We start from the raw sequence: 10,838 nt of genomic DNA, 5'->3' as shown, positions 1-10,838 counted from the left end.
TAAAATTTTAACTGTTATATTTATAAGTAATTTTCTTAAGTGTGATTTATTTATTGGATTTCCCTTTTGATAATTATGTTTTTAAAAATTTTAGTTTTAATATAATAGTAACAATTTGAAGAATTTAAAGGAATAAATAATCTTTTATAATTACATTAAAGTATTCAATTTTATTATATAATATATATATATATATATATATATATATATATATATATATATATATATATATTGAGAGGATTTTTCATGTTGGTTTATATATTTATTTTTTAATTTTATTCTTAGGTAATCGTTTTAATGGTAAAATAAAAAAAATATATGATCTAATAAAAAATATTGAAAATAAAATTATGTCAATGTAATTTGATCGCTTTTCTTAAAACAGGTTGTTTTTCTATATTTTTAACATGATAATAAATTATTTTGAGTTTATTATTAATTACTTCAAGTAAGATCAAACCTTAATTTTATCTAAATTTTGGAGATGATCGAGTATAAACAGTGAATAGTCGAATAAATCGTCTTCTTGTTCTTGGAAAGATATTTGATAGAGAAAACTCAACATTTAAGATTTTGAAAAGTCTAAATAGACCATGTGAACCAATGTCACTTTTATCTTTAAATCAGGATATCTCATTGTGATGAACATTATGACAACCTTGTTTAATAAGTTCAAATTCGAACTAGGAAGGTTGAAAAACATCAAAAAACAATTCATTTTCTCTTGAGTTTGTTTTTAGTGATTCTTTATTTTACATTTAATTTTTTTTATCAACAAAGAATATTTATAATTATATCCTAACAATTGGGGTGCTCCAAAAAACCCATTTACTTATATCCACATAAATGCATATATAATATTGGTTTGAAGAGATAAGGAATGGTACCTATTTACATAGTTGATTTATTTAAACAATAAGATACATACAAACTCTGACCCATTTCAGGTACTTCAAAAAACACTACAAGTCCCACTTAGTGCTTCCCTACATAAATACTCTGTCTTTCCATTACCAAAGTTCTTGTCTACCTCTTTCCTATTCCATTTTCTTCGCAGCTCCATCCTAATATGTTTGATCCCTCTCTAGTTTATTTCTAGATTGATGTTGATTTATCATTTTACACCTAATTATATAGTGTATGAAATTATTAACATAAACAGATTATATATTTTGAAAGTAATAACATTTTCATCCCTTTCGAAAATGACAATTTTTCTTGATGAATTCAATGTTAAAATTATTGGTCTGAAACATAATATTACAAGAAACAGGACAAGTTTTGAGTGAAAAACTCTGAATTTATTGATCTGTTTTCCTGCCTGAGAGCTTCTTGACGCTGACTTCCCAACCATGCGTATTCAAAGCAACACACAGCCATGTATGGATCTAAATAGGGTAAATCAATTGAGACAAGCCAAAAGCAATTCTCACATTCCAACTCCAGAAAATACATAATATTTAAAATACAAAAAATATACTAGCAATAATCTTTCAAATTTATTTTTATTGTCATTTAAAATCTATAAAAAAAATACACACTCTTGCACATAACATGACATTGTTTTAATATTTCTAAGTTGATCAAACAGTTGCAAACTAGTTTCTGAATATATATAAGAAAATATGACATGATTAGTTTTTTACTCACACAAATTAGTAGGAACATTTCTAAGAGATTCAAACAATATATTTCTTTTCTTCAAATTGTTCTCAGTTGGCAGTTTATTACATATCTCTCTCTCATATATATGTTTGATGCCTATAACTTTATAGTTTTGTTTATTTATTTTTTTTCTGTCTCTAAATAGATTAGCATTTAGGTGTGAATAAAACATTGTCCATAACTTATCTATGGAACAATTTTCTGAACCACTAGACAGTTTCATTTGCCAAGGTCCCTACGAAGACTGTTTGAATTGTGGACCCCACAGACCACTCATAGTAAGTGAAGGAGATAGACAGAAATCACAACAACTCTGCATAGAATTTGGATTGCTGTTGTAGTAGCAGTTGGAAAATGTATAATGATGATCTCACAAGATTTACAGAAATCCCATTGCACATGGGTGCATATCATATCAGTAACTGTCCCAAATGCACTGAAAATGGACCCTGTGCTGCACCACATAGTACTGTATAAAAGTGTTTTCAATACCTCACGCCATTGTTGTGCCACAAAAACACCATTCCACAACCATGTTTAAGAATTACCCAGCTACCTAGGCTGTGGTCGAGAGATTAAAATCTTTCACAACCCAATTCTCATGCATGCTTTTACGTGAATGAATACATTGGAAAGTTACCTAGGGTGTCCTTTGTTCAGGGTTTTTCTCTTCTTTTTTTCATGAAAAGTGGTTACAAAATTGAGAGTACATGAAAAAGGGTCATTGGTACCAGTTAGTGGAATATTTGATGCCTCTTTCACCCATTCTCTCCATTGAGTTGAAACCTTTCTCCTTTTCATTTTTCCTATAAATAGGTGTTATTGGCCACTGAGAAACCCAAGTTCCAACTCAACTCACTCTTTCTTTCTCTCTCTCTCTCTATATATATATTTTACTTCTTATCTCTTTCTTTTCTTCTCTATACATACACACACTATAATTCACCATTTTTTAGTATATGATTTTCTTTTTCTTTCTGATGAACAGTAGGTTTGTGAGGAATGGATCTTTGGGGAAAGAGAAAGAGAGGAAGTAGTTGGTAAGGTTGTTGACAGAAGATAGAGAGCACAGATGATGATATGCAGAAACATATGGAACAGGAAAGCAATTGCGTCTCACTCCTTTGTGCTCTCTAGGCTTCTGTCATCCACCTTCACTACCCTCTATTTCTCACCACTCTTCCATTACTACAAAGGTGTAAGCAATAATAATCCTGAAGCTAAAATCATAATTTGTATATGCTGATGATCTAATTGACCTTGTTTTTCATTACATCTCAAAATTTCAGCTATTATTCATTACCATCAGTAGTTTTTTAGATAAATAGTTAGCCATTTAAAGGTCATGTACTTCTGCATTTTTTGCAGGTAGATACGCACCAGTTTTGGCAAGTGAAGATCATGAATATGTCTGTTCATGGTACGAAAAAGCTATTACAGTGACCAGCTGAAGAAGGAGTTAGCTTGAGCAAGTACTGTAATTCCTTTCCCAATACATCTTTTTAAGAATTTATAATTAAGCATAATACAATGTCTCCAATCAAAGCTTAGATATATAGATATAGATATTTCTCCATGTCTAAAAGAGTGATAAATATAAACACTTCTATATATGTCAAACACCTCATATTGTTACTTATATCTTCTCATCATATACATCATCTGGTATACTTAGATTTGTCTCTTCTTTTTTTATTCTTTTCCTCTAGTTCTCTATGTTAAGTAGCATTTGATATCCACCATTTTTCTCTATCTAAAGCATCAAACATTTCTTTGGAGGTGGAAGTACTTACTAGTAATATATTCTCGTTTACTTTTTTTTCTCTTTTCATGAAAACAATCACTGTGATGAGATGATTCTCTAGGAAGGACCAACTACTACCACTTGATTTGTGGAAGGACCAAAAGAAATGAGAATTTTCTGCATTGGAAGACTATGAAAGCAAATGAAACCAGTTAAAGAAAGCAACCATAATGTACGGATCCAAAATGTCCATCACATATTGTAGGGCATATACTTTGCAGAATTTTCCAAGTCAGTACCCCACAACTAATTGTTCACTGATTCGCTAAGGTGGCCTCTGTATCAGTCAATGGACCTATATGATTTACAATGGGATCAAGCTTTTCGTTGCCAGAAGCACCATTGGCTGTACAATATTCACCATCAAAACAAGTTATTCTTAATAATTATGTATGTATGTATCTATAGTTTTTATTTCATTATATTTCCATGTCTTTCTCTTTACTTTACATATAACACACATTCATCAGATTTGTCAGTTTTCCTATCTTATTCTTTTCTCTTTTTCTCTTCTTACTATTCATGCACCCCAAAAAATATGTATAGATATAGTTTTTGCATGTAAGATAAATTAATAAGGGCTAGTGAACTCATTAAACTAATTAAACGTTATATATAAAGGAGTTCAACTTTTCAGTAAAGTGAGAAATATTGTAATTATTATTTAAAATATCAAAGTAAATATTTTCCTCTATAAAAAACTAAAATTACATGAGGGTTTCTGTTTAGTAATCCCAGATATAGAAACCAGATCTTTGTAAGAAATTGTATTATTTGCCAATTTGACATGTGCATTGGCAAAAGGAAGAAAGACTACAATAATAAGAAAAACAGTGTTTGATGAATCCTAGCTCATAGCTCTGTAGCTATAGTTGAAATACTGTTTTTGAGATGAACCCTTAAGAGGTCGCAGGTTGGGACATCATTTATAAAGCCTGTCTTAAGCCAATGGCTGAGCCATTAAATTTGTATTTGTCTGTATTGGCTTCAATGTCACAGCATATCTGTAAATGAAAAATACCCTTTGCATGATCAGGATGTTGTTAACACCAGTAATATGGAAACAATGTACGGAAAGATAAGGGACTGAGAGGTGAAAATTGATTATGTTTGTACTGTGATATCTGTAGATAAATCATTTACGACATCGATGGAAAATATCACTGAGGTGAAAATCTCACATTGTGGACAGTTTAATTGATCATGGACATTCTACTTTTTTCTGGGGTGTTTTTGCCTCGTCATGTTCCAGTATTTGTGTCAGTAAAGGTGGTTTTTGACAAAATTTCAGACAAAGATAGTGTGAAAGAGAGAAATGTCATGAATTTAAAATATAATTTTTCTGTTCTTTTAAATATTGGAATAAAAAACAAACTAACCACGTTATGTTCTCTTGCATCTCATTCTTGGAAAGTAGAATAGAATGGTGGGTTAAAGAAGATTAAAAGGATTGGATGTGAATTTTCGGGACTCTTTCTCAATCTTTAAACATAACGACACAAGAAACGATGTATATATCACCATGGTATTTCCATTGAGTTGAAATATATAAGAGAAAAAGATAAAATTATTAAGGTATTTAAGTATACTTATAAAGTATAAAAACTTTAATTTTTTAATATTCACTGTAATTGTTTACAATTGTTTGATTTTTAAATAAAATTAAATATATTTTTAATCTCTCACGTAAAATTTGAATTAATTTATATTTGAAATTTTAATACATTATGATTTTCATCCCATGCAATAAGTTTGAGTGAGACAGAGTCAATGTCGATCATTTATTTATTTTCCTTTTTTTAAGGGACAGATGAAAAACTGAAAAAGATGAGAGAAGATGTGTTGCCTTAAAGAGTATAAAAAAATTAGGGGTGAAAGATATTAGTATATTTAACTAGACTCTTTAATAAAAGTGGTGAAGAAGAATTCATAATGAAGTTCTACCATCACATTATGTTTCCTAACATAGTTAAAGAAGTAAGGAAGGAAAAATCAATAACTTGCATTTGTGAAAAGATATTAAAAGACTAATAGTAAGATGACACATTTTTTGATAAATTGTAAAAGAATAAAATAGTTATAAAAAATAAGAAAAAATAATATGAAATAAATATAAAAATTTTATGTGAGTCAAAATATTATTTTTCAACCTATATTATTTGACCAACAAATTATTAGGTCAATGAGAGAATGGCAGAAAGTCAAATTTTGGTATAATATATGGATGATATAACATCAGCTAAATGTGAAGCAAATATATAATAAATTATTTGATGTGCCACAACAAGAAAAAAAAATGTTCAAGATGGTCAATGGGTGGGTGACAAATAGAAGTGGAATTTCAAGTAGGGAAAGGAATTGTTTGAATGAGAAAAACAATTAATGAACATTTTGAAAGAGAATTGGGAATAAGATAACGAATATAAAGTCAAATCGATGAAAGGTTGTATTGGAAGACAAAATCAAGTAAATTAGTTAGTAAAATCTGAACATAATTATATTCATAAAAGTAAATCGAATAATATATATAATTTGATCTTGAGACAATATCATGTATTCTTTTTCTAGATAGCTAAAAACTAAATATTTTGAAACCATAAGGAAAAAAAATGGAATTATTACAAATCTAAAAAAATTGAAGACCCTTATGAATTCACTCCTTAAGAATAATTGGATACACAAAAAATATAAAAGTCATAAAGACGAAAGGATAGGAAGAAATAGACACTTGATAAAATAAATTGATGAATTTTCCAAGTTGGTCAAGTTTGTGTTAATTCTTTCAAGTACATAAAAACTATGTAAAATTATTTGAACTCTTCGGTAATGCAAGTGATGATGAAAGTGATTATGTGATAATTATTATTGATTAGTTTCACAATTTTGATTTTAAATTTTAGCTTGGATTTTGGTTGCATTGATGAATGACAGTAACATTTTGTTGGATATGATAATGTCAAGATAATTATTGATGAAAAAATATACATATTCAAACTTTTTCCAACGTACTTTTTTTTATGAGAATTACCCTAAGGACATGCGTGATGGGTATAATCAAATAGTACACAGTGCAAATTATTATCATTACTTTGTTTTTCTTATTTATTTATTTTGGATATGCCAAGAAAATATTATTACTTGAAGTACAAAGCGTACTTGAAGTGCAATAATATTATTGCTGAATACTTCAATATTATTATCATTATTACTGTCGTTGCTTCTCATCCCTATCGCTATCAACTTGCAAGATAGAGGACTGAACAACTTCCATTATTACTCTGCCTTCGTCTTGTATCTAACATGCTTCAAAAGGAGACTCATTCTTCTATAATACTCAAAATCAATTAATATATTTAATTTGCTATTATTCTTTATTTTTTTAATTTATATAAATATAAACTAAAGAAAAAAAGTTTTGCTGGATGTTTTTGTGGTTTTGGTTCTCCTTTGCAATCCAATTGTCTCGTCTTAATTGATTTGTTTTTTCTGGTAAAAGATATATATAAGTTGAAAGTCTTATATAAATTAGAAATAAGAAAGTTAAGTGAAAAGGAAAAATATATAAACTCACAAATTCTGAACCTGAAGAGTTTTCAGGATTTTTCTACTCGAACAAATAAATATAATGATTTGTAAAATAATTTCAAATGATAATCAATCAATGGAAATACCAAAAAAAGTTTTTTAGATCAGGAATACCTCTTTTTCATGAATATATTCTGCTTATCTAGAAAAAAAAAAACTTTCCTAATAGGATTTTTTCTTGTCATTGATTTCTCAATTTATTAAAATTCATTTAAGAAATTAATTGCTTGTATAAAATAATATAAGTCCCACCTGCATGCAATAGTATGAAAAGCCAACCCTAAGCACATGCTATGTATATGCCCAACATATACATCCAAGAAAACTTTAATTCAAAATAGTTAATATTCACATTTTGAGTGATATCTAAGATGAAGAAAAAATGTAAAGGTAAACAATGTCTCCCCATGATTTTCAACTTCAAGTTTTGTGTTTTTCATTTGATTAGGATCATTAATAAAACAAAAATGTTCCAACATGTCTTCTTTTTAATTTCACTATATCAAAGCATCTAAGCCAAATTAGCCGATGGAGTTTTGATACGTTGTCTTTTATTCTGATGTTGTCGGGCTAAATCCAACTTACTATCATAAAATAAGCTTTTTATATTATGCCTTTTTATATCAGGCATCCGTTGATCGTAGGTGCGAATTATATAGATTTGTTCGGACAAAATATCCAACTTAAATTTATATTATGTGAACCTTATTAACATTGACATAAATTTTTTTTTCAATTTAATCGATTTTAGCTTAAACCAATTTTGGGATACGGGAAACATGAACAGATTAAAAAAAACAAAATTAATGAAAGCATCCATATATTGGTCGTGATTAAAATCTTTAAAAATAACCACGACTTAATGTTAATAATAAAGTAAATATATGATCATTCACTTCAATGACACATTTAGCTCACAAAAATATTTTTTAAAACATTCAGATACATCAGAAAGTGGGCTTTTTAAACTTAACTCAACCCCACAAAAATCAATTTATAAGATTAGTCGATGTGGAACTTCCAAAACACCACAGCCCGATAGCTGGAACAAAAATGTCCAAGAAACAAGAAATATTGTTAGGATAGGCTTCAACCATGCTCTGATACCGTATTAGAAAATGAGTTTTTTTAAACCCAACTCAACCCCACAAAACCGGCTTGTAAGGTGAGGTTTACTTACTTATATATTATAATTTATCCTTATCTCTAGTCGATATGAAACTTGCAACACATCCACGTAACAATAATTGTTGCCCTAGAAAAAGAAACAAGGAGAAATAAGGAAAAAAAATTGCAAGGAAAAAGAAGTTAAGGATCATAATTTAAACAATTTTATGTCCAACATCAAATTTTATATGCGAATGTAAATAAGTTATAATTATTTACAAAAATATTATCGTATATTTTTTTTCTCTTAATTTATTGTAAATTGTATGACACATTAAAACTAATTTTACATTAATAATTATTTAAATGATAATCTAATCCATTTCTTTAAAGAGGAAATAAGGCAGTGGAAGGAAGATTATTTTTTATATCATTAACTTTAAGGTAATTATACATAAACAAAGTATGAGAGGAGATAAAAATGAAATTAGGTTTAGATGTGGATGAACTGAAGCAATATTTCATCTCTTAAGTACCTATATTCCCAAAAATTAATATGAGTGGGATCCATGTTTCAAGCAAAACGAACATTTTGATAAAGATCGAATCTGTGATGTCTTTTTGAAATTCAATAATGTTGGATGGAACTTAGATAACTAATAAACAAAATACGTACAAATAAACACTATTAGTTGGTGCCTATTCCATCAAATGGTTGAAGCAAATTAGTCTTTTACTAGTCAAGGTACATCATGTCTCTATCATTTTATTCTCATATAATGCCAAATAAATTACTCAGTAAAAATAAAACTAAAACATAATATTTTTAGATTTACAACGGTTGATATCAAACACCAACAATATATACTAATACATATAAAAGCTCAAAATTTGCTAAACGATTTCCTCTTTTTTAATGTTTAAATCAATTTTCCCAAATCACCTTTATCACATTATTTTTTATTTTTTTACATTTGATATTTTTTAATATAATTTTTTCTAGTATATTGTGTTGCTAATACATGAGAACTATCATTAGTTATGTCGTGTTTTGTATAAGTTGTGCATGAATTATGTATTACGCGATAAAGACACACGTAATTACAATGTAATGAATGGGAAGACATAGTCGCACATGGCATGTCTCAATTATTAAAGTGAAACTTTTATATATATATATATATATATATATATATATATATATATATATATAGATAGATAGATATAAAGAGAAACATGTGATAATAAAAAAACATATTTATATATAATAATTTCTTTGCATTAAAATTTATCTAATTGACTTTTTTCTCTTAAATCTTAATTTCTATTCTGCCAAGGTAATTTTTTGAAAATACTTAAGAATATTGATATAATGTAAAAGTGTTGATATAATGTTTTTAAACAAGCAAAGAAAAAAAATAGAAAGTAGTATGTATTAATTTATGCATGTAATTTGACAAAAGAATATAATTTACTAATTTTGTGATATTAGATTTCACAGATATCTTGCACTTTTTTTGTCTTTGTGGTGATGAATGAAGATGCATAGCAATTATAAGGTTGTTGTCTTTATTATGTGGCAAAAGATGATTTGATTATTCGTTTGATAGCATGGCATAGGTGGCCCATAATCATGTGCAGGTGTCTCTTTTCTGCAACTTCATCTTCAAATACACAACTAATTTGAATTCTCTTAGTTTTTCTTTGTCGTGCTTTTAAAATACGAATATTGATTTTGATTTTTTAAAATATATTAATTCTTTTTAAAATATTTGTGACATCCCAATTATATATAGAAAGCATATATAATAAAGACGTCATCATTTCATAATATAAAAAAGCAGTCAAGAGTAATTTTAAGGATTACAGTCACCCTTAGAATAACATGGAATTGAAAACTAGAGTATTAGAGTTTCTTCTTGGAAATTACAGAGAATTTAAAACTTTAAATGCACAAAAGTTCTTCAAAGCTAGCAAATAAAAGCTAGCGAATCTAAGTTGCAGCGTTGTCGTCCCCATCAAGTATTGTTTCCAAAGTATCCTCCTTGCCATATGCTCCCACCTAAGTGGGTGATCATCACACGTACCCAAACACAAACACAAACAAGTAGGGGTGAGCTAGACATAAAAAGCATGTTATTCAACCTCACACGACATGCAAAAATCACTCAAACATGGTAAAATGACATCACAGGACTTGTTACTTTATAAACCGACTCGTCCGGACTAGAATGATAATCGAGCTGTGGCGGGTTTTGCACTCGTAGTGGCTTATGAAACTTGGGCTCCCCCACCCTACCACACTCACGAGGTTAGTCCGTTATCACTCACCTTGGGTCATACTGGAAGCACCCAAGACTAGGACCTCCTGCTACTCCTCACCACATGGTTCAATCTCTCTACATGAGAAGAAAGACCATTGTAGTTTCAGGATGACCCCCAAGACTGAGCTCCTACTTTCATTCTAAACACTACCAGGGCACCACCATGTATCCTCTCTTTGAGGATCATGGAATTACGTTCATGAACCATATTGTCACTTTGAAACTTAACCCAAGACATGAATAACCAGATACCATCATGTTATCATAGTGAATCCAACATATCTCATACATTCACATACTTCCCACATAAATCACATCATGTTCAGACGCATAAATTCAAATCCAATATAATA

At 28.9% G+C, this 10,838-nt stretch overlaps 1 long non-coding RNA gene across 1 annotated transcript; it reads left to right on the top strand.

Moving 5' to 3' along the window:
* Window positions 1–2,014: 2,014 nt before the first annotated feature.
* LOC128193534 (uncharacterized) lies at window positions 2,015–3,947 on the top strand. Its single transcript, XR_008244838.1, has 2 exons — window positions 2,015–2,861; window positions 3,034–3,947. It is a non-coding gene; the product is annotated as an uncharacterized LOC128193534 (long non-coding RNA).
* Window positions 3,948–10,838: the final 6,891 nt, after the last annotated feature.

This window comes from Vigna angularis, chromosome 8, assembly GCF_016808095.1.
Source record: "Vigna angularis cultivar LongXiaoDou No.4 chromosome 8, ASM1680809v1, whole genome shotgun sequence".
Taxonomy (NCBI): domain Eukaryota; kingdom Viridiplantae; phylum Streptophyta; class Magnoliopsida; order Fabales; family Fabaceae; genus Vigna; species Vigna angularis.
Note: the sequence above shows the minus strand (reverse complement) of the source record. Positions and strands in the feature narration are given on the sequence as shown.